General features: G+C 38.1%; 1 non-coding gene across 1 annotated transcript; it reads right to left on the reverse strand.

The window, feature by feature from the left end:
- Nucleotides 1–18,070: 18,070 nt before the first annotated feature.
- Nucleotides 18,071–18,143, reverse strand: TRNAT-CGU. Its single transcript has one exon. It is a non-coding gene; the product is annotated as a tRNA-Thr (tRNA).
- Nucleotides 18,144–25,244: the final 7,101 nt, after the last annotated feature.

Raw genomic sequence — 25,244 nt, forward strand, 5'->3', positions numbered from 1 at the left:
TCGCCCTGGATGATCGATGGTTCGGATAGGACTCGTCCTTTGAGCACGAGATCAAGCACAAGCCACCGTGACTTTAACGCAATTATGAGCTTAGAATACTTCAGATTTAGTTTGATATTCATCTAGTACTTGCTTCGACACAAATTCGACAAGTTTAAGTAAGGTGGATCAAACTAATTCTTTTGGAAGGTGTTACGGCGGTGGTCAAGGTTGTGAACTTGGTGACAGTTGCATTTTGTCTTTAAAGATAAAGTTGAGTTCTGTACATGCGATTGTATTGTGAAAGAAACGATGTGGAATCGATCAGAAAAGATTAATCATCTAACATATAAGTATTGGTGTGTACTGCAAGGTTCTGGAATCATCAAAAGGCTTGGTAAAGTTACAAGCGCTGTACACATAAAGATGTATATGGGACTACACGATCATGTGGCATAAAAATTCGTCCCGATTTGTAATGCTGTTACATGTCATATTTAGAATATTAAGGCATTTGAAGAGCCATGCTTTTCAGGGAACATTTGTTATCTGATGTTCTTCCACACTTGCATAATAACAAAAATAACGCTCACAAATTATTTGTCACCTCTCCCCAAAACTCGACCTCCTCTTTAAATGGTCTGAGATCACAATGATGGGAGATTGCCTTTGAATACCATCGAATGGTTTTGAAAGACATGTCAAGTTGAGAGTTAGTGTCCGGCATGACAAATCGGTATTTCCCTTTTCAATTTCCCCTTTTAATTGGGGAGTACCAAACCATTCAATAATTTTGTATTTTTTGAAGTGGGTAATCCATCAAGTTCGGACACAACAATGTTAGTGAAAATTCTGTGGTAACGCTGGAAATTGAACCGGTGACGCATACAAATATCGTTAATAATCAATCCTAATATTAATTCGATTAATCAATATAAAACACGTGATTTCCGAAAAGCGCACGAGTTTTAGAACAACCCTTTTTGAAGGGATTGGGTAACTTTGTCTCAGATTCTGAAAAAAGTCCTGGATTTAGCTCATACTGCAATGATAATTATAAACCTTTAGGTCAGTCAGGAACCCCATGACTTTTACAAGCCGATCGCCTGTCTGATTATCAAGGTATTTATGATTGGATTACAAATTTTGAAAATCGTTTGCCGAACGGTTTTCATAACACTACAGTCTATTGGGGAAAACGAGTATGGTAAAAACCGGTCACTCCAAGATTTTTACTTTTTTGAGGCACTTCTCGATCATTTTGAAGCGCAATCTTTTAGGGCTTTAATATTACACCATGTCACAAACACTGATATCACGTAGGGCCGTGCATCTCAGATTTAACATTGTTAAACGATGCCTTTGAATAAATTCTGCTCAAGGCTTGAGGAATTGTTTTGCAGGAATTGTGAATATGTCATGTATGTCCTGCCTGTGAAATTTAAACGTTAGCTGTGTCCTCATATTCAAATTATGCAAGGAAACCCGTTTACTTGCTAGACTTCACTGTCAGACACTATTGAGTGACTGACTGGCTTTTTTTCTTCTTTGGTAATAACATACACGAAAAAAGTTATAAAGGGTACATGAGCATTTGTCTACATCAATAACCCACTTCTTGTGATGGCCAAGATTAAAGATAAACTTGAGTACTGGTAATGCGATTGCATTGTGAAAGAAAAGGTGTGGAATGGATCAGAAAAGTTATAGCATGTAAGTAATGGTGTGTAATGCAAGGTTCTAGAGTCATCAAAATCATCATAAATTTGGCAGAGTCTTGGTAAAGTAACAATCACTTACACAGATAGATGTATATGGGACAACACACATGGTGTCGAGGCTAGTACTACCCTGATTTCCTTATCTTTCTATGATCATTACTCAGCCAGTATACATTTTCTTCCAAAATTGTTTGGCACATGACATTTATTTGTAATTTTGAACATTCAGTGTAGTTTCGTTAGATTCTGTGAGAATTCATTTTCTTTTTTTACCAGAACTCAAGTTTATCTTTAAACTGAATGAATCTTTGCGCAGCATGAAACGTATGACCATTCGGTATAATTGTCTGAAAATCAAGACTATTACTTTTTGGCTCTATAGCCTTAAAGTCGATTTGACAACTAATAGTCGATATTTTCCCTCTTGAAGACATTTTCAAGCCCCACCTTTTTTAGGGAAGTTCTAAATTAGTATTATCTTTCAAATGCAGTTGGAATTTAACTTTTTCATTTTTTTGGCCTGCAAATGGGACATAGTACCTTTAATAGGGCCTTTGATCTAAACTCAGAAGTGTATCCAGCAGTCATATAGAAACCTTTTTTTGACCCCGTTCGAATATTACCAAATTAAAGCATTGTTTTTGTATTAGATCACAATTCAGCACCAGTGAGATAGAGAACGTGATGTATTCACTAATACGGCTTAACGACAATTAAACTTGAAACCAATTCAATTAATCTCCTTTTTAAAATTTGACCCAGATTTCTTGTTATGTTGTAAATTATAAAGAAAATTATTACCGTAGTACCGGCATGGGTCCCATTTTGATAGATGCTCGGCCACCGGTGGGTGATTTATGTCATATCAGAGAGGGAACCAAGAAGGCGGAAAGATTTAGAAGACGGGGGTGGGTGAGACACGTACTGGGGGCAAACTCGAGACGTCCCGAAGGATTTACAGGAATAGGATGATCCGGACGGAGGTGACCAGAAAGTGAGAACGTTGTATAAGGGAGAGACCGTGTTCCTACTTTGAAATGTTCCATGATTCCAGTAACCCTTGATTAGGAAATGATGTTGAATGTCTACACGGTGTAACATGCTCTATTTCGGTATGCTCAAAACAGCAGCGTTTCTATAAGCCCCTTGATCTTACGCTGTAAGGACAGACAACGTGATTTGTGAGACAATGAGTGTTGTCAGACTGCATATTGTATCCTAACTTACGATTGAATTTTACGTGATTCTAATCAACTGCTATTTGAATCATGTTTATAGGGGTAATAATATATCTGTAAAGCGCTTAGAGACATTGTAGATGTATTAAGCGCTATATAAAAGCGGAATGTTATTATTATTATTTACTGCCATGTCGCCCTGCTATAAGAACCATGGCTTGACTTCGCACATCGTATGGACAGGAAACAAGGGCAAAGCCAATATTTACAGAACGTTCACCAGCTTGTGTTCTTACCTTTGGGTTTCCTGTTTTTATAATCAGATACGATTTGGATCAGATATGATTTGGATCATGTTTGCTTATCCGTGCAGTATGAGCTCTCGTATGAACAGCAAACCTGGCGAAATGCATTCTTGTCAGAACCGTTACTATGGCGATGTTTTTATGGTTGAAATTCTCGTGATTAGAATCAGTTTAGATTTGGCTCATGTTGTTGTGTTCATACGGTGTTTGATGCTACTACAAGCTATTGGTTATTATATATCTGATAGACAACGAACGTAGTTCAGATCACGCTTCTAAAAACTTGGGATATTCGTGGTGTAAACGCATCTTAAATCGGAAGTGAGAACCGACATCAATCATTGCTTCATGTTACTCTTATGGACGCATGCGTTCACACGTATCATATTGCAAACGTCGGGGATGTTCAAATCGGATAAAATGCTTATCACGGGCAATATTATGGTATTTATCCCTGCTCTCTTTCCTATTAATGGAGTATTACAAATTTATTTCACAGGCCAATATCAGATTTTGACCTGCTTTATTTCCATGACAATTTAAGGGAAAGGTTGATGAATGGTATTTATGAATTATTGAACAAAACATCAAGTGCTAATCGCGTCAGCGGTACCGTTCGTTTCATTCATGGAAACAGAATGTTTATATTAGTGTCATGGGTGTCGATCCCGGGGGGATGGGGGGATATATCCCCCCCCCCAATATTTCAGGTGGGGGATGGCCTGTACAATCATCCCCCCAATAATTCACCATCAAAAAAAAAAAACGAAGAGAAAAATTAATGAGAGTCCGATGAGAGTAGTTAATGGTTGTTACTCGCAAGATGACCATCAATATACACATTTTGCTATCTCATTTTCATAATACATATATATATATATATATATATATATATATATATATATACGAAGTAAATGAGACAACCGTATATGAGACAAGAATAAATTGAATTCTCGCTCATACGGCTTCATCAGGAATTGATGAATTTATTCAATTTGTTCAATCAAAAGCATCATAGAAATGCAGTGCGCCAAATGCAAAGCCGCAGCGTTAAAAAGCAACGAGCAAAATGTTAAGCGCGAAGCGCAAAAGTAGCAATCTGCAATTAATGCACATCAAACAATTCTGGACAGTGTAAACATACTGTAGATGAACTCTGTGACGAATTCGTGATTAGATCGGAGACAAGGAGAAAGATTTTCGGACATTAGTATAACTTATAAGATAGTTCACTAGTTGCTAAAAATAACATCCAATCATGACTTATGTTCAATTTGATACAAGTGATTTATAAACGTTCGTGATATATGATTTTCACCAAAATTTGCGTTTCTCCAGTTCTGTTGCAAACTGACACATTCCCAAATAGCCAAGAAGAGCATAACATTTTGTATAGTCACTAATGGGCCTAATTAGTGGCTGATATTCCAGAAGCTATTGCGAAAAGCACTGCCGGGAGATAACATGATACCCACCATTCGGGCTGTGCATACAAAAGTTTGCGAACGAACGTTCCATACGTACATCATGTGGGGAAACGAAATTCAGACAAGGATTAATACAAAGAACAGTACAACGAATCGTCTTCTTTCTCTAATAGTTTGGTGAAACGGCAAAATTTCCGCGCTTTGCGCGGGAGGGGGCAACTGAATTCAAACTAGGATTAAGAGTTATAATTAAATGAAACGTCAAAGTACACGATACAACGAATCGTCTTCTTTTTCTAATAATTAAAGGAAACGTGAAAACTTTCGCGCTACGCGCGTGATGGGCGAAAATGTTTTCAACGTGGATTAGGAGTAATAATTAAATGAAACGTCAAAGCTTCCGCGCTTTGCGCGGAGGGGGGAACTGAATTCAGACAAGGACACGATACAATGAATCGTCTTCCTTCCCCAATAATGTAATGAAACGGTAAAGCTTCCGCGCTTCGCGCGGGATGGACGAAAATGAATACAGACAAGGATTAAGAGTAGTAATTTATTGAACCGTCAAAGCTTCTGCGCTTTGCGCGTTAGGGGAAAACTGAATTCAGACAAGGACACAATACAACGAATCGTTTTCTTTCTCTAATAATTTAATGAAACGTGAAAGCTTCCGCGCTTCGCGCGGGATGGGCGGAAATAAATTCTGACAAGGATTAAGAGTAATCATTTATTGAAATGCAAATTTTCCGCGCGGGGAAACTGAATTTAGACAAGGACACGAGACAACGAATTGTCTCCTTTCTCTGTTGTTTAAATGAAACGTGAAAGCTTCCGCGCTTTGCGCGGAAGGTGGGGGAGGAACTGAATTTAGACGAGGATTAAGAGTCAAGAATGGTACATCGAATCGTCTTCTATCTTTAATAATCTAATGAAACGTCAGAGCTTCCGCGCTACACTTAAAATATTGTATCAAACCATATTATGTTCATGAAAATGTATGATGAAAAAAAGGAAAAAAGATGCAGAAACCAATAAATCAAATTAAATCAAATCAAATCTTCTTCTGAGTGCTATGAATATTTTATTGGGTATGAACAGATTATCAGCCTTTACATAAGCTTATCCATGTTGTATTGCAAATATATTTTAATCTTCTCATGCATTTTTATGTAAAGATAAATACAAAGCGTATTTTGGTCCAAAAATAGTTTATCTTGATAAAGCTGTACACAAATTTGCTTTTTAATACGAAAATGTCATGTTAATCTTGATGTATAAAGCTCCCTCGCATTATTTTTTTTTATTCGAGGTAGTTTTATGCATTCGCAAGCCACCGCATGTCTGATATAAATTTCGAAATAAAAAAGATCCAATCTGCTGAAGGCAATTTTCTGAGGAAAATATCAGGTTTAACCCTCTTTTAGATGCATATAATCAGCTGCAAACATCGTTCTGTATCCTCGTTATTCATAAAACATTTGGAAATATTAATTCCCTTCATATTTAATGGTTTGCGAAAGACTGAAATCTAAAAATCTGAAATTGTTTACAAATTATTACATTTTGTTCTAAGATGTATATAAATTGTCTTCCTGCATTTTGTGATATTGCTCAATAGCTTGTGATCCATGTCTCCTTAAAGAGAAGGTTGAGTTCTGGGAAGAGGTGAAAAATAATTTGTGAGCGTTATCATTCTAAGTGTGGAAGAACATCAGATAAGACATGTTCCCTGAAAAGCATGGCTCTTCAAATGCCTTCATATTCTCAATATGTCATGTAACATCGTAAAAATCCAGGGTAGGATTTTTACGTCACGTGTTCGTGTAGTCCCATATACATCTTTCTGTGTAAAGTGTTTGTAACTTTACCAGGGCTTGGCCAAATTTCTTATCATTTTGATGATTCCAGAACCTTGCAATACATACAAATTCTTATATGCTAGATGATCAACCTTTTCTGATTGATTCCACACCGTTTCTTTCACAATGCAATCGCATGACCAGAACTCAAGTTCATCTTTAAACGCTAAAAAGCTTTTCCTTTGTCGGCAGAAATGTGCATCGTAGCAAGGTAGCAGTAATGAAATTACATGCCACTAATAAATCTTGGATGAAAACTGTTATTCTAGAATGAACTTTTTATGAGTACCTGTTTAATATATTATTGAATCAAACATATTCCAACCCTTATGTTTCTCAAGATGCTTTTTTTTTTTGTCTTCTTCTTCTTCTTTCATCTTTCTATCGACAAGCGATTCTCATCTTAGGCGCAATATTACTTCAACCTTCTGTTGTTGAGGAGAATTAATTTACTTTCGTCATGTTCAGAATGTTGTTAAAAGCACTTAACAATAATTGAATCTCTCTGGGCTGTTGGCGGAATACCAAGCTGTCTTCGTTGCCGTGGTAATTGCGGAGGTAATTGCGATTGAAATCTGAGTTTGCTCTCAAATCTTAGCAAATGTGATTAATAAGCGTAAGACGTAAAATGCAGACACTCTTGTAAGGTGGGATTTCGATATGAGGTTTTTAAAAAAGGGGGAAATAAAAGAAGAAGCTATAAGAGAAAGAAGAAAATTGGGGAAATCAACCGCGTCTGATCCGTGTGTGTGAGAGTGTGTGAGATGGTGTGTGTGAGTGCGCGTGTGTTTTATAAACGAAAGTGTGATTATTTGATTGAATATAACACAATAATTATGAGAGTATAAGCTGTGTTCATACAGACTGCTTGTCTTTTGGCGTAAACGCAGAATACAGTATAAAAAATCAATGTGAACACAATACTCGATTTAGTATACAATTCAGCATTCAATTCAATTCAAATAAATTAAAATCTAAATAAAAAGGATCCTTCTATTTTGTTCTTTTTGTGTAACACTGCATTATTGGAGAGTAATACTTGTTAACAAAACTTTGTTGTTGTTGACACAATGTGATGCACTATGACCTATTCGTATCCACCTACCCCCCCCCCCCCCACCCTCTCACCCCCTCTCTCTCTCTCTCCCTCTCTCTCGTTCTTTCTCTTGCTCCAGTGTCCAACCTTATGAAAAAGTGTGAAAACAATATTTAATACTACAACGCTAAAATGTGATGTCAGTATTTATACTGTGCCTACTCACTGTGTAGCACCGTGATTTGTAAGCATAAAACATTATAAACTTACTGTTTCACATTGTTAGTCAGTCAGTGAGCCCACTTGATCAGTATCGTAGTAAATGTTCCATGATCTAACTGTGTTCCCACTGTGATACGTTCACTATCAGATAATAATTTAATCATCTATGAGACAACAGTATCAAGACATTTGGGACCTGCATGTGTTTTCATAATGTTCCGTTCACATTTAAGACCTGCCATTCTCTCTGTGATCTCATCGTGCATTGCATTCGCCTCTGTTCACATTGTGATTTTTCTTCTCTGAAAAATGTGTAAATATCATGGGTGATACAGTCAAACTTGCTTTAGTGACCACCTTTCTACAAAGACCACCTGTCTACAACAAGCACATTTTTTGTTTCCCTTGGAAATGGTTTCTCATTGAGACATGTACTACAGGAACCTGTCCACAAAGACCACCTGTCTACAAAGAACATTTTTTGTGTTTCCCTTGGGCGGTCGCTATAGACAGGCTTGACTGTACTATGGGTTTTTTTTAGTTATTAATTTTGAGATTTTGATACTCTTGTTCAGTCAGGTTCTTTGATTGCTCAAGAATCAGTCTGTATGAACGGGAGACGCTTTAATCGTCAATACATTCATTTCATACATCTCTGTTAATACCCCTCGGCTGTTGGTGTGTAATTTGCACTTGATCTCGGCCGTAAGGGGGTGTTGCCATCTTACTCTGATGTGGAAATTGCGACGACCAGGAGAGGAAATTCCCCCAAAGAGTTCATATCCCGCGTGGCAGAGAAATTCAACACCCGAAATCAAGCACTATGCAATTATGGTCATAAATTGCCTCATAACAAGGTTACAGATTTGTACCAGTAGTTCAATAGTTCTAAAGACACCATTATCTGTATAACATTATATATTGTATTATAATGACCTACAGCATAAAAATATGCAAACGCCAGGCTCCAGGGGCATCGCCGTAAGAATTTTAAAGAGGGTGGGAGAGGCGATGCGCCTAACTTTGCCCAACAGTTTGCAGGTTAACATTCTGACAAGTGAAAGTTCAAATTTCTTCAGTTTTCTGACATGAGCACAAACTTTTCCTCAGAATAGAAATATGACCGACACAAAAACGTTTGTCGGAACGCAAGAAGTTACTGTTTGATGTTCTATCTTTCCTCTAACATTTACAGCTGCTTGTATCATTATATCTATGTTAATTGGGGGCGTGGTCACAAGGAGTCTTTATTTTTTATCCATCTATTTATTTCCATAACTTGGAGGCCGTGGGGGCGACAATGAAATGAACCTTAAGACACAGATCCTCCATAACTTCCCGTCTTTAGCTGTTCTAGTCAGCTGCTCAAATGAGATGCCCGTCCACTGCCTGATGTTATCAGTCCATGTCCTAGTTGGTCTGCCTCTCTTTCTCCTCCCATCAGTTCCTTGCAAGATGATATTTGCCAAGCTATTCTTCCATCTATTTACTTGCCAAAACCACTGTAGCTGTCTTCTTTTCACAATTATGATGAAGCGATCATGTTTCCCTTTCTAACTCACATCACATTATCTCTTTCACGTTCTTGGTGGACGTATACGAAGTGTAGTCGGTATGAAAAATCCTAATCTCTTCAACGTGAAAATAAAGTAAAGTTCTAGATTCATGTGACTTCAATATGACGAATCTATCTGGAGTCAACTGGGAACGATTGCTTATGTAGTACATAATTATTAAAAATATGATGTATATGATTATGCTGAAAGTTTTCATTATCAAAAATTTTTTCTGACTTGTTTTTAGTTACAGATCAAACACGTGATCTATATTTACAGGGTGCGAGCCAAAAAATTTTTTTTTTAACAATTGAAAAGAAATTGACTCGGAATGACATTGTAGTGAATTATTGTGTAGTTTGTTTGTTTGTTTGGGACACAAAACATCGCAGAGTGTTGGAAGGTGAATGATACACAGACAGCAAGCATTCAAAAGGAGGATTGTAACGATTCTAATTCAGATTTCATGCTTACCGTGGTAGGAATACATCAGTAAATGATTATCATCATTATTAAAAGAGACAAAAATTCAAAGAAATTCTCGCATCATCATTCATACTCGCCTTGTGTCTGTACTGACAAATATGCATTTACATATACATGTATCTCGACCTTATTTTGCTTAAGGCTTTTCCACCCTCCACATTACATCTGAAAGGTCAAATAGTACTCGCAATACAGGTTTCTATTAGTAGCCACCATGATTGGGCATAACGCGACATTAATTAACTGTACTACATAAACACACACCCAGTGGGTTCCACCGAAAAGTCAATTAATGTGCTAATTGATGCATTGTTTCTGCGTTCTCATTAATGCCTGCGAAAAAATTGCTTGAAGCACGCAGGGCAAGTAAAACAAGACAACTGGTAAAACGTCAACTCTTAACCTACTTATCATACTCTACGGCAATATTGTGTTTGATTATATCAACTATGTCCCAAAAAATACCAAATGTGAAAAAGAAAAAAAATCGTTGCGCGTAGCTTCAGGTTACCCTGCATGGTAACCTTTAAAATCATTCTAAAAGTCTTCCTTTTAAAGACTCACTGCACTTTATTCTGAAAGGTGTTTTAGAATCGACGGTCAACAAGATTTTTCATACCCTTTACAAGTTTTATCATTTTGAAGTATGTGAAAAATTGATTTGTCTAAAACTATGTTTCTTGAGAATTCGACATATTAAAGCTTACATCTAAAAGTATTAAACAAAGACCCTAATTCAACCAGTCCACCTTTCATTCTTGAGTAACGAAAACAAAATTAAATTGACAAGGGGTATGGATAATCTAGTTGTATGTGTGTCATGCTTCAGGTTTTGAAAAAGGAATATATATGGTTAGATTTGCATCCTCCCAATAACTATTTCTAACAAGACCGAACAGTGAAAAATGATTTCCTTGCATAAAACCAGAGGTCTGCACTATTCAAGAGTTCTATCTGCATGGAAAAGACAAATGTGCCGCATTGCATTTCACTCTCCAAAAAAAAGAGAGAGGAATTGAACCGCAGTATAATGTAATCTTTCTTTTCTCTCTTTGACTAATTCCATCCCGTCCCTCTCTCTCTCTCTATTCCTCTCTCTCTCTCTCTCTCTTTCTCTCATTATCTTTCTCTCATTTCCCTTTCTCTCTTTCTCACTCTCTTTCTCTTCCCCTTAGACTCTCTTTTTCTGAATATGATATGCTTCTGTATGTTACGTCTCTTTCGCTACCTTCTAATATTCTCCACCTCTATCCCTATATTTTGCCTTCTCTGCATCCTAGTCTCTGCGGGAGACATAAGAAGAGAGAGAGAGAGAGAGAAAGAGAGAGAGAGAGAGAGAGAGAGAGAGGGTGAGGGAGGGGCAAAGAGTTGAAGAGGGGAAGACGAAGGGGAAACGGATAGATCCAGAGAGGGAGAGTGCAAGAAGGGCGAGAGAAAGATAGAGAGAGATAGAGAGGAGATATGGGAAATAGAGGTGGGAAAGAGAGACAAGGGAGAGAGGGAGAGGGAGAGAGAGGGAGAGAGAGAGAGGGAGGAAGAGAGAGAGAGAGAGGTGGGAGAGAGAGAAGGGAGGGGGAAGAGAGAGAGAGGAGGGAGAGGGGAGGAGAGAGGGGAAGAAAGAGGAATGAGCAAAAGAAAGAAACAATCATTATGCGCATTAATGTGCGAGCGTGACACAGAAATCATCCACTACCAATCCATCACTTTAAATCCATACAGATCCGACCGAATAGAAATTCATAATATACGGCTGTACCCACACACATCACTCTGCATCATCCCTGCAACATCGGATATTTACTTCGTTCTATCATTATAATTCATGATTCAAGTGATAACACAGGACGATTGAGATCTACATAATTTATGTATATGAAGGTCTGCGTCGTACAATATGCTTGAAAATTACAGATCAGTATCATCTGCAGTTTCATTTGCGACACCCATAGGAAAATAGCCAAAACGAGCATTACGAGCAAAGGTGATTTAATTACATTTCACCCCATTTTGTTAGTTTAGAGAATAGAATATAATGTATGTTTCATTTTAACACACCCCGTGGAAGCAGAAATGTGGAAAGCCGGTCAAAAATAGGCACAGACTCACTATACAGATATATATATTTTCTAATTCATTCAAATACCGATAATTTATGCTCGTATTCATAATAATTATGCTAATATGCATTTATTTCGTGCCATCATTCTATGGCGCTCAAAAGGTAATCGAATCCCATTCCATTACATTCACAGGTGGCTGAATTTTCCACCATTCCAGACACTCCTACATGATACAAACAGACATGGCCCTTCAAAATGTATAATTTCAGTAAAGTTCTCTATCATAGGTCTAATGAATAATATATTGTGGTAGTTCCGCTATTCATTATTAAAGAAGAAAAAAGAGAAGCACCCTAACTTATGAATAAAGTAGGGATCATCCAAAATGTAGGTGTGATACTGAATTATACTTTTGACACCTTCGCGGATACATCTGCATTGTTATTTCCTCCCAAGTTCCTACCAATTGAATTATGAGGAGACATATGCTGTTCCAGATCAATTGCATGTACGATCGTCCCAGACTAGAAGCCTGTCGTTCTCAAATTTCACTGCTCATTACTCTACTAATGTAACTCAACTTTCCCTTCTAACTAAAATAACTCATACCAAGTCCGTTTTATTTGCTGATGTTATTACTTTTTAATTGATTTGATTTGGTTTAATTTGATCTAGTGTTTATTTATTCCATAAATATAAACACATATGCATTTACAATCGTATAACTTTAGATGTATGATAATGACTTGGTTTATGCAGAAAAGGGCTCGTCTGTAGCATATTAAAGCTCGAGTTGACGTCCTCTAGAAAATTAACATAACAATACATACAATATGCAGCGTTGCATAAGAGTTAGGAGAGGAAGAAAGATAGATAGAAAAGGGTAATTGGGAGAAATGTGCAGAGAGGAGGAGGGAGGGATAGAAAGTTACATTCATGATACTACTATGAATCATTTTAGTATGGAAACATTTCTTTTTTTGTAATCTTTGAGTACTTCATTTTCGTTGACGGAAGGATTCGTATTCTGCCTTTAACTCTGATGCTGATAAACTGCAACACCTTTTATGAGACGTCTACTAACAGCTAAAAGGTGCTTATCGTGATACATGACGAGTGCTTAGTATAAAGGGTCTTTACTCGCAAGCCGACATGGCTTGACAAACAGCAACGGCTGTATTATCAGATTATGAATGCATTATGACACAGACTGGAAGACAGAGTGGTTTGAATTGTATAATATAGAGAAGAAGAAAAGAGCAAAGGAAAGTATAGTGTAGTCGACAATAACATTAATATAATGTTAGAGAGAGAGAGAGAGAGAGAGAGGACATTGGAGAGTGAGATCGTAGAAATAAGAAAGAACAAAATGGAATTTCAAATTCAACTGAAACAGTAGAAACATAAAAACGAAGAATGGAGAAGGCAAAGAGAAAGACTCATAGAACAACAGATTAACAATTTAAGAAACTGGTCAGATAAACAATAATTTTTGCCTTTTTTTTCATAGTTTTCATAATTATTATGCATATATTTGAAAAACTAATTATTTATATACCATGTGAACCATTATGACCTACATGTAAATCTGACAAAGTCTCAATATAATCTGTCATTTTGCTGATGAATAATAGCTTTTATACTCAGGAGCATTTTAGACAAGACGTGTGATCATTTTAAACGATTGTACTGATGAGGAATTCAATTTGATTTGATAAATCAAAAGTTATAACTGTAGAGTAGACCGTAACCTACTCCGGTCGCAGTACGAATTCAAAAATAAAGCGCCTGTGGTAAGGCTCTCGAAAGGAGCACTTACTCCACTTCGGCCACCGACATGGCCATTGCTGTGAAATTTTTGAGTGGCAATCTATACAAAGGAAATCATATGGGGGTCTGCTAAATTTTGAGTTCCCCATGTTGCAATTGTCTTCGGGGATAACCGTGGGAATCGGGATAATCCGGTAGTTATTGCCATAAAGGCCCAGTCTTTTATTGCGTCTATGGTCCAAACACGCCTGTGATATACTTAGAGTATAGATATGACCAGGGGCGGAGATCCCGTGGGAAGAGGGGAAACGTCTCCCCTCAATTTTGTTTAGGGGGATCGTCCCCCCCCCCCCCTGGAAAGTTTGAAAAAGTGCCCCCATAAATTATAGCAAAAACTGACTAAAGACTGCAACACATGTATGTTATGGAGGGCCCAAGAGTGCAGCGGTTAGACTAATAAAAAGGCAAAAACATTCTCGCTCGGTCGCTACGCAACCTCGCATAATATCCTACAAAATGTACAAGTAAATGTTGTAGAAATCTCTATTTCTGTGAGGGGGTAGTCACTTCCGCCACCTTCGCCCCTCTCGTTCACTATGCTCCCTCGTCCCTCACATTTCGCCCCCCCCCCCCCGGTCATGAACAAAAAATCGCCTCCCCTGGATATGACCATGAACTTTAGGGCATATTGTGAAAGCCACTCTCAGTCCGGAGCTGTAGTTATTACTGTCATATTTAAAATTCATTGTGGCTACGGTTGATCGGGCACGACATGTGACATCCAATATGTATGCGAATTCGACGCGTATCTTACAATACATTGATCTGAAAATAATACTTACTTTCCCCGAGGATTACCCGACCTACCCGTCTTCGAACACTCTTTCGAAGTGATATCTGTATTATGTTTTATTGTTGGATACACCCATTGTATGTTAAATACAGCAATAATAGAGAGATTGTCTTTCATGTCCGTGGTCCTTCTCACATTAGGGACTTTTAGATTTGCACAACGACAACGTGGATTGCTATACGGCCGACGTCCTTTTAATGCACTGCCTTGAATGGACGTCACACGTATCAGTCCACGCAAATCTAAAAGTCTCTATTGATGAATGATTGTACGTGCCCCCTAACAGTTGCCGACATAGCAACAATCGTACATGTGTACTAAGACTGTGTCAGCTAAAAATGATGCCTATTTCTTAAAATTAATGGCTAGTCGTATTTTTAACATTAATATATATATATTTAAGTAAGTATCATTTGCATGTGTTTCTTCAAATGCTTGGAAGCCTGTTCAGGTGAGTGTATCAGTGAAGTTCAGCTGAATATTATCATTCGAGTATGGCGTATCACTATAGAAAAATTGATGGGAAAAAAACACTAAAAACTCAATTGATGTAAGCCTATAGACATTATAAGACAGGTTAGGCCAATCTGTAACACTTTTGCGAAAAATACTGGTAAATCCCAATGATTTGGTCTTATGCATGGTAACCATATCAGTATCAATACTACTCCCCTGCAGGCTCTGCAATTATTATTAACCCCATCATTGCTACCTATTTTGTACGCATTGATATAGAGGGACAAATGTCCAAGAGTGTATAAAGCACCGAGCTAGAATCGAACCAAGGACTTCTCCCTTGGGAGCTAAGCGCCTTCACCAACATACCACAGGCTGACAGTGCACACAATATACAGATATAGCGAAATTGAATTCTGTCAGTCGCCATTTTGAAGCAGTTGAGTATGGTGGCTCTGAAGGGACATCGCGAATAGACTAAATCGTGAAAAATATGCGATAAAATTCACGATATCGTCAATTTTATCGCATATTTTTCACGAAGAAATTCACGAAATTGACGATATCGTGAACTTTATCGTGAACTTTTCACGATGAAATTGACGATATCGTGAATTTTATCGTGAAAAGTTCACGATATAAAGTTCACGATATCGTCAATTTTATCGTGTACTCTATCGTGTACTCTATCGTGTACTCTCCTGACGGGCGCTTCGTAAACAAAACCAGCCCTAGCTGGGGGAGACAGAGAGAAGGAAAAAAGGGAAAGGGAAAGAGAAGATAAAAGGAAAGAAAGAATAATAAGAAGAAAAGAGGGAAACGGGGGGGGGCGAAGGGCTCTTGCCTCCTCCTCACTCCCCCCCCCCCCCTCCCCGCCAAAAAATAAATCAGAGAGAGAGAGAGAAGGGAAAGGGAAAGGGAAAGAGAAGATAAAAGGAAAGAAAGAAGGGGAAGAAGAAGAAAAGAGGGAAACGGGGGCAAAGGGCTTTTGCCTCCCCCCCCCCCCGCCCCCCGCCAAAAATAAATAAGAGAGAGAGAGAAGGAAAGGGAAAGAGAAGAAGAAAGAGAAAAACGAAAAAGAGGGAGAATAGGAAAGAAAGGAAAAGAAAGAAAAGAAAGGAGGCAAGAGCCCTTCGCCCCTGTTTCCCTCTTTTCTTATTCTTTTTCCTCTTCTTTCTTTCCTTTTATATTTTCTTTCCCTCTCCCTTCTCTTTCCCTTTATGGCGGGAGGGGGGAGGGGGAGGTAAGAGCCTTTCGCCCTTCCCCCGTTTCCCTCTTTCCGTCTTCTTCTTCTTTCTTTCCTTTTATATTTTCTTTCCCTTTCCCTTTCCCTTCTCTCTATCTCTCTCTCTCTCTCCTATTTATTTGTTGGCGCGGGAGGGGGGGAGGAGGCAAGAGCCCCTCTTTTCTTCTTATTCTTCTTCCTTTCCTTTTTTATTCTCTTTCCCTTTCCCTTCTCTCTCTCTCTCTCTCTCTTATTTATTTTTTGGGCGGGGGGATGCAAGAGCCCTTCGCCCCCGTTTCCCTCTTTTCTTCTTCTTCTTCCTCTTCTTTCTTTCCTTTTATCTTCTCTTTCCCTTTCCCTTTCCCTTCTCTCCCTATCTCTTATTTATTTTTTTGGCGGGGGGTGGGGAGGGAGGAGGCAAGAGCCCTTCGCCCTTCCCCCGTTTCCCTCTTTCCTTCTTATTCCTCTTCTTTCTTTCCTTTTATATTTTCTTTCCCTTTCCCTTCTCTCTCTTATTTATTTTTGGCGGGGGGGGGGGAGGAGGCAAGAGCCCTTCGCCCTTCCCCTGTTTCCCTCTTATTCCTCTTCTTTCTTTCCCTTTCCCTTCTCTCTCTCTCTCTCTCTCTCTTATTTATTTTTTTGGCGGGGGGGGGGGGAGGTAAGAGCCTTTCGCCCTTCCCCCGTTTCCCTCTTTCCTTCTTCCTCTTCTTTCTTTCCTTTTATATTTTCTTTCCCTTTCCCTTTTCCTTCTCTCTCTCTCCTTATTTATTTTTTGGCGGGGGGGGGGGAGTGAGGAGGAGGCAAGAGCCCTTCGCCCCCCCCCCCCCGTTTCCCTCTTTTCTTCTTATTATTCTTTCTTTCCTTTTATCTTCTCTTTCCCTTTCCCTTTTTTCCTTCTCTCTGTCTCCCCCAGCTAGGGCTGGTTTTGTTTACGAAGCGCCCGTCAGGAGAGTACACGATAGAGTACACGATAGAGTACACGATAAAATTGACGATATCGTGAACTTTATATCGTGAACTTTTCACGATAAAATTCACGATATCGTCAATTTCATCGTGAAAAGTTCACGATAAAGTTCACGATATCGTCAATTTCGTGAATTTCTTCGTGAAAAATATGCGATAAAATTGACGATATCGTGAATTTTATCGCATATTTTTCACGATTTAGTCTATTCGCGATGTCCCTTCAGGGCCACCATAGTTGAGAGGTACACTGTAATACGATGACGTACGTTAATTTGATTCTGTTACAATGTGCCGTCTTCTCTGCCATGCCTGTTGACCATGGGTCGTGTGTTTTTGAGCTGTACTTTTACGGGGTCACGCTTAAAGGTGTTGACAGGTCATTTCTAGGTTTATTAATTACGATACTTCAATATTTATGGACTACCGATTAGGGTACTTGATCATGTTGATTGCATGAGGCCTGTCCAAATCGGAAACATTCGCCAGTCGACAGAATACGTTAGACGTCGCTTTGACAATAGGTCTAGTGTTGTTTTTATCTCTATCTGCTACCGATTAAGCTTCTAAATTTCCACGTTGCTTTAAAGTATATTATAACTAACTATTGTGCAAGTGACAACATCCGACTATAGCAGACATTCGTTTGTTCCCTTAGTTGACCGAAGCAATGAAAGGGTCAATCTTATTCAACTAAAAGTGTACTTGCTTCGTCTCGAATCACATTAAAGAGGGAAACAAAGCTTATATTGTATCAGTGAATGTATATATCGATTCATGTTAGACACTAGTCTATAATAATAATAATAAATAATAACGTTTTATTTACCCAGGGTAGCCCACTTCAGTTATGAAACTGCTCTTCCAGCGGGCCCTGCATAACATAATATGTTATTTCTACCCTTCTCCAATCTAATATGCTGAGCGCCTAGCTAGAAGGCAGAAGGTCCCATGTTTATAAGTCTTTGGTATGACTCGGCCGGGGTTCGAACCCACGACCTCCCGTTCACGAGGCGGGCGCTCTAACCACTGAGCCACCATGCCCGGTAGACATATCATATATGAATCGCATCTAAAACATACTTATTCATAACTCTGTGTCTTTATATTGCAACAGATGAATGTTGAATTGCTGCTATACCATTTCGTTTAAAGAAATATATATCACCAGACGGCCTATCATTTCGCTGCTAAACGAGCGCCAAATGAATACACTCTATCCTGGATAACTCATTAAAATGTCACCCGAAATATGAAAGTCAGGATATGAAACCTAAATAGATTTGTTTTTATAAAGTATTATATTAATGGGATATTATGAATATATTCATGAGGAGATTAAGGTGAATCGCATAATCTAGCAATTACTTACCTGAGATAGAAGCTCAACAACCGAGATTGTATGACGCTCGAATCGTGTAGATATATTTGTATTGGCATAACTTCTTAGCTAAAACAGAAAGTTAATATTATTAGAAATGGCATGCAAAGCGGAGGTTTAGAGAATTGTATTGTCCGTTGCCAAGTCTAAGCTCTTTTGACCCATACACTGTACGTTACTGACCACGTCTAGCAGTTCCGTATAATTATATACTTGAATGAAGTATATACCCCTATCGTATAAGAGGATAGATCAGTCTAAGAGCAAATATGAAATAAAACGGCAGATTGAAATGACAGGTTATATTCATGTCCCCTTAATACTCAGTGAGGTATGGGACATCAAATATATTGGGTTTGCCCTCTTTGTTAGTAACAAATCTAGCAATATTGGGCAATCGGCTTTGAAATTGTAAAAGAGTAACGGAATTAAGTAGCGCATGACGTTAAGTACTTGGTGCTAGAATTGTAAGAATTTTCTATTGACTTACCTGCTCCGAATGTCCACTGTCCAGAGCCTACGTGTCTCTCAGGATGCATCCACCATTAACTTTAATTGTGTCCACTTCTATGTCCAACTTGCATCTCTCACCATGTATAACATCACAAATGGCTTGCCGAAATGGCGGGAGTTTCCGGGCGAGAGATATCACCAAAATGCTGTCACGTCGGCAAGTCGTCTGGTGCCGATTTCGATGTGTGTCGATGCACTGACAGGAAAAATATTTGATATTTGTTTGTCAAATCAATATCACGCACTTAGATCAAATCGGTGTCGGGTCTTGAGTTCCCGGCCCCCTCGCACTTTCCTTCTTTTGATTAAACGTCCAATGGTCGGTATAGAGCAACGGTGTCAACCCAAACGCGGTGACATGAGGAGAGAGAGTGAGAGAGATTTGAGGGATCTGCCCCCTTTTTCTCCGATCGTGTTATTACATTCGCGCGTCCGACTCTGATGATTTCGAAAATTGAATTCTTTGATTTTGTAGGCTGCGCAGGATTGCCATCACGGATCAATTGAAATGCGATTGGTTTATTTAATAGCCAGCTGACAAAAGGGAAATAGTAACTCAAAAGTACATGTGTTCGCGGAGTTGTCTGTGACGACACAATATGACTTCCTCCTCGCAAGGTAGTGCGGTGCCAATCTACGTTAGATCGAGAGCAAGTGGAGGCGAGAACTACATTCGGCAAACTCGCACAGAGAGCGAGTGCGACGAGAGATCCTTTGGGGTGTGTCGAAGGATATAACTCTCTCACGCGCGTGTAAGTATAATTATAACGAGTGGGAGGATAGCGGCGTTCGCAAATATGGATTTACAAACAAATATGCTGAATTTTGGATAAAAAGTTAAAAAGGAAGTGTGACTTTGAAACAATCGGGGCTTTATACGTCAAAATATGATATCCTCATTGGGCTACAAATATTTGTTCATATTTTCGATATTAAAGGGCGAGACAATACCATGGATGAACAGGCATATGCCTCAGAGACGGATAGAGATTCTGATTATTTTTTTTAATTTGACTTTGGGTAACGCTGAGAAGTAGACTTACATGTAGCAAATGGGATAACGCGAAGTCATCATATCAGGCCTTATATCCCCTTTTCTCTCATAATAACACCTGATCTTTTGGTATGGCTACCACATCTATAATGTTTAGATGGTTATTCAGGTGTAGGTTAACACATAGACATTCAAATGGAAAAAAAGATAAACATATTCATGTGCTTACAGTAGCTGCTCCTAAATTTTTGCTGTATTTGTATATGTATACGGGATCAATTTGGGTATGAGAATGAAAAGTCAAGATGAGGTTCGGTATGGGCTGTTGAAATATAAAGGTATTTATACGAAAATAATGACGATTCTTAAAATAAAACTAGACAACGTTTCGCACCATTTAACGACGAAGGGTGGTCAAAGCCTCCTTCGAGAATATGAATAATTCAGAGTCCATTTATTTGTCGATATGGTACCACACGACTTTAGACAAAGCTGACTGTTCCTTCCGCCTCAGTGAAATTACATGTTTCAAGCAGTCCTTAAAACGCAATCTGAAGCCCCGATTCTACCAATTTAACACCTATTTCGTTACGGGAGAATGTTGGGCAGCGTTAAGCCTCATTAATTGATATGGATGAATTGCACGAAATCTTGTTTGTCGATCAGTTGTATATGATATGTGCATAATACATGATAAACGCCCACACTCGTACCAAAAAAAATAAATGATGGTGGAATCGTCGAGATGATCCGCTGCCTAATTAAAGGTAATCTCGATTTTCGAAGGATGGAGTGTCTCCAAGACATTCTCGATAGGTTTGGAAGATGGGCTTCTTAGTACCAGCAAGAGTTTAATCAATTTTGCGAAATCCTGCCCGATAGCATCACATTTATTATCGAAAAACACCAATATGCGAGTATGGTGCAATGATTTTGTAATGGTTGACGCTTCCAATTTCTCATGTTGAATTCCTTTGTTCGGTCTCATCTTTTCTTCATAATTTCTCTGACAGAATTCATTAGCTATCAGCTGTCTCAAATTCAAATTTCAAGTTTGTATTGTTCACATAGGCCTATACTCATACAGAAATTTGTTTCACATTAGGGAAAGATACAAAGAAAACATAGAAAAAGAATGATATGCTGAGAGCCAGAGGGGTGTTAAATTATTAAAGTAAACACTCTTCCAGCATTTAGCAGACAGTAACAAAAACATTGTTCAGAGTCTCCGACCTAAACTGTCTATTTTGTAGTTTTTTTCAACCATACGATTAAAATTCCTGGATTATGGTAATGGTGATAGTTTTATTAAAAATTCATTTGCAGCCAGATGGTTGAATTGCAGAACTTTGTACATTGTAAAAGCATAAATATTTATACAAACATAAAACGTATTAAGATATATCACGCAGTGAATGAATTTTCTAAATAAATCAGTGTACACATATATATACAAATCAATACAATTCATAAAATTCGTTTAACATTCTATTCCACAATCATCATAGGGCTGGAGGGAAATATAGAAGAGAGGTAGGGAAGATAATAGTGCAGACAGCACGGGAGATCCAGGAAAAGTGTGAGATAGAGACAGTCAGAGAGGGAGAGAGAGAGAGAGAAAGAGAGACAGAGCGAGATATAAATATATATATGTATATAAAAGATAATGCTGAGGATGAGAGTGTATATCAGGCATATCGAAAATAAGGTAAAAAGTACAATTTCGACAGAGAGAATACTGGTTGTAAAAATTAATAAATTACATTTTACATTTTCATTGGTGAGTTATGGATAACATATATTGTAAATTGATCGGTAGGTATGCAATCAGATGAGAGACATGAAATATGGTAATTTTGAGATTTTTCTTGTAATTATGTGGTAAGTATGTTTCAATCATTACAAAAGTTAACAATGGTAACTTGATTTACCGTATTATATTATCATTTTCATTAATCAATTATCAAGGTTGTACAGTCGTCTTAGTTAAAAAGTTATATACTATTTCACATAAAATAAAATAATTTAATTCTACAGCACCTCTACCTCATCACTATGGGGATAAGTTTACATGTTATACAAATGTGGACAAAGTGCATGATCAATACTGTGAATTTAGCAAGTCAATAAGGTAGGGAACTGGACTGTTTCGAAATCGTTTGGTTTTACATTTTAACTGTTCTCTGGTATTTGATTTACGTAGGCTTCTAATGTTCTTACAAGGAGGTATGAGGTAAGATACCTTCTCGTTTGAAAAAAGGTTGTATGAGCATTCTAAGAATTAAGGCATATACCTTTAACTTGAATGCATAGATATTCACATGGATATCGGTTAGATGGGGTAACGATGAGATGACAAGATAACTATCTTCCGAACCAACGTACGTAAACTGCAAAACCGCGTGTACTGCTGATTTTTAAATGAAGCTATGGTCTGAGATCGCCCTCACCCACTATACCCCAAACAAAAGGTGAAATTAGATAGTCGAGATAAAGATCAACTCCACTCTATTTGAAGGTCAAAAGTAAATTTGACAAGTGTGTTTCTCTATCAATGACCCAATCATAGATCAAGTTCAGTTATTTATAGGCTATGTAATTTACAAGCGTAGCTTTATAATATGTCCTTTTATTTAAAAGAAAATATCATGAAGGTAAATGATTGATTGTAAAGTTATTGGTGGTCAATTATTATTTATTTAGATTTACGTAAAACATGATGCTTAAAATCAGGAATGTATCTTGTTATGATCGTTATGTTATGCATTTTTATTTGAAAATAGTAAATAAATGAACTTGAATTTGAACTTGAGATACTCCTTGATGCTTTCATAAGATTGCAAATACATGTGTAACGTGTGAAATGTATTTATCGTTTTGCAATGCAAATATTGTGTCAAATTTTTGGAAGGTAATTCTAAATTGCTAACTCCTTCCACAAATATCCATTAGCTTAGACGTTGGTGCCATTTGTGCTCATATCGCCATATTTTATTTCTATACATGCAGCTTGCAGTTTCATCTTTCAATGGCCAATATTGTTTTTGTTAACGAATGTTAATTTTCTTATCCTTCAGAAAATCTATCCGAAAGTCCCAAACCTGATTTGTCTTGTCTCTTGATATCTCCTTCTATTTGGAAGCTATCTGATTTTGTTTGTTTGTCCGCCTGATTAAGTTTCCTTACTTGTTCTCGTTTGTTTGTTTGTTTTAATTAACATTCACATTCTGAACATTGAGAGGCGATTTGGGGCATTACACCTTTCATAGGTCATGTAAGTTGTCCAAAACAAGATCAATAAGGTGTAAAATTCCAAGTAATCCCAATTTTAGAACTTGATGACAATTTTGAATATCCCACTACATACAATGTTACGCCCTTGAACTTCACCATCAAGATACCAAGAGGTTTTCCGGTTGATCTTGAAGGACATTTGTGGCTGCAGGGTTGAATATTAACGTTTCATCGAGTGCCACGAAAATGTTGAGCGGGAGAAACATGACGTCACAATGCATCGGACACATTCTCGACCACAGACGGCAAGCATATCATTCTCCAAATGATGCCCTCATGTGGAAAAATCAATGTTTGGGCTGTCAATTTGGTTTGACTCGTTACCAGTTCAAGCAGAAAAGGAAGAGACGGAGACATGGCTATTTAAAGTAAAACAAACAGAGGCAGAAGAAGGTGGATCGTTACCACAAAAGAGCGTATACGAGAGGAGCAAAGGCACGGAGGGATGAAGAAGATAATTAAGATGAGCTAAAGAGAAATGAGCCACGAGGGATAAAAATGGAACATGAGAGCAATAACCGCAAGGCGAAGGAACCCGGTAGCGGCCAGCGGTGTGTCTACAGGCGGTATGGGGAAACGTGCCCACGTAACGATAACCCCCCCCCCCCCCCCCCGAAAAAAAAAAAGTGGGAAAAGGGAAGGTATACAGAAGATGAGACGATACCTGTCACCCCCTCCCGCCACCAAAGGTTTTAATTATATTTAATGTTATCCCCCAATTAAGATTAGTGCCTCCCCATCCCCAATGAAACCGGTGCCCCTCACTAGCTGCTACCACGCTACGCGACTGAAGAGCACTGTTTCTTACGAATGACGAATAAGGTATAAGATTAGATAAACTACAAGGAGCCACGAGAGGGGGAGGGGCATATATAATCCGAGCGTGGAGAGGGGGCACTTCAGGTGGCCCAAGAGTGAGGAAAAATTGTTTAAATCATGTCCCAAACACAATTTCGAAGACTTCAACCTAGTGCAATTTCAATATAATACATTTATAAATGTAATCTGAACATGATTTTTATCTGTCTTTAGAAAATTGAATAAGGTAATGAAATAGCCATTAAATTGATTTCTTGCAAGTGTTTGTGATCGTGTTCTATTGAAAGAAGACATAGAGGTGGGTTAAGATGTGTTACTCAATTAAGAACATAAAGATGGACAATATATAAGAGATAACCCAGAATGAATAAAATATATATTACAGAGGTGGGGTGGCTAGTGGACTATAAGTTGATAAATATATCTCCCGTCAATCAATCGTTACTACCCCCAAAGTAAGGTCTGAAAATGGATGGATGTAATCCTGTTTATTTTCGAAAATAGGATTTGAAGAAGTGCAAATTTAGCGTTTTCGACAGGGAAAACCAATTTAAAGTCAAAACTTAACCACTAATGTAAAATTGTATCCAACATCTTAGAATGCATTCCACTGTGCGTATGATAAAAGAAAACGTGACGGTGCACATAAACCGTTCTCTTTATAAAACCAGCAATCAGCAATCAGTAAACCAGTATAAATGATACATTATATAGCTAAAGCGTTAAACGACAAAAGTCCACATCCATCAAAAAGTACATCCTTGATGTACTCAAAATGGAATGATTATTGAAGAAGGGGAAAAAAAGCGAAATTCAATCATGATATCCATTATTAGTCTGCTTTGAATTAGAGTTTAAATATAATGGACTCATTTTGGACTCGTCTCTGTTGCCTAGTCGTGGTAATGAATCTATATATTGGAGTCTTCTGGTGTTCACCCAGGCTTTAGGGTGCGTTGACTCGCAGTCGAGAGTTGAACGCCCGAAATAAGGAGGGGGAGATTCCAAGTTCTAGGGCTGTTTATGTATTGATTTACATGGCGTTGTGGTAGATTTGGATACTGTGCCTGTCTGCAAGGCTACGGGTATATCTTGCCAGGCTATTGGTGGTGTGGCTTTATGTAACGCAAGTTGCTCTATGATA

This window comes from Strongylocentrotus purpuratus, unplaced genomic scaffold, assembly GCF_000002235.5.
Source record: "Strongylocentrotus purpuratus isolate Spur 01 unplaced genomic scaffold, Spur_5.0 spur5_scaffold_19, whole genome shotgun sequence".
NCBI classification, from domain to species: Eukaryota; Metazoa; Echinodermata; class Echinoidea; order Camarodonta; family Strongylocentrotidae; genus Strongylocentrotus; species Strongylocentrotus purpuratus.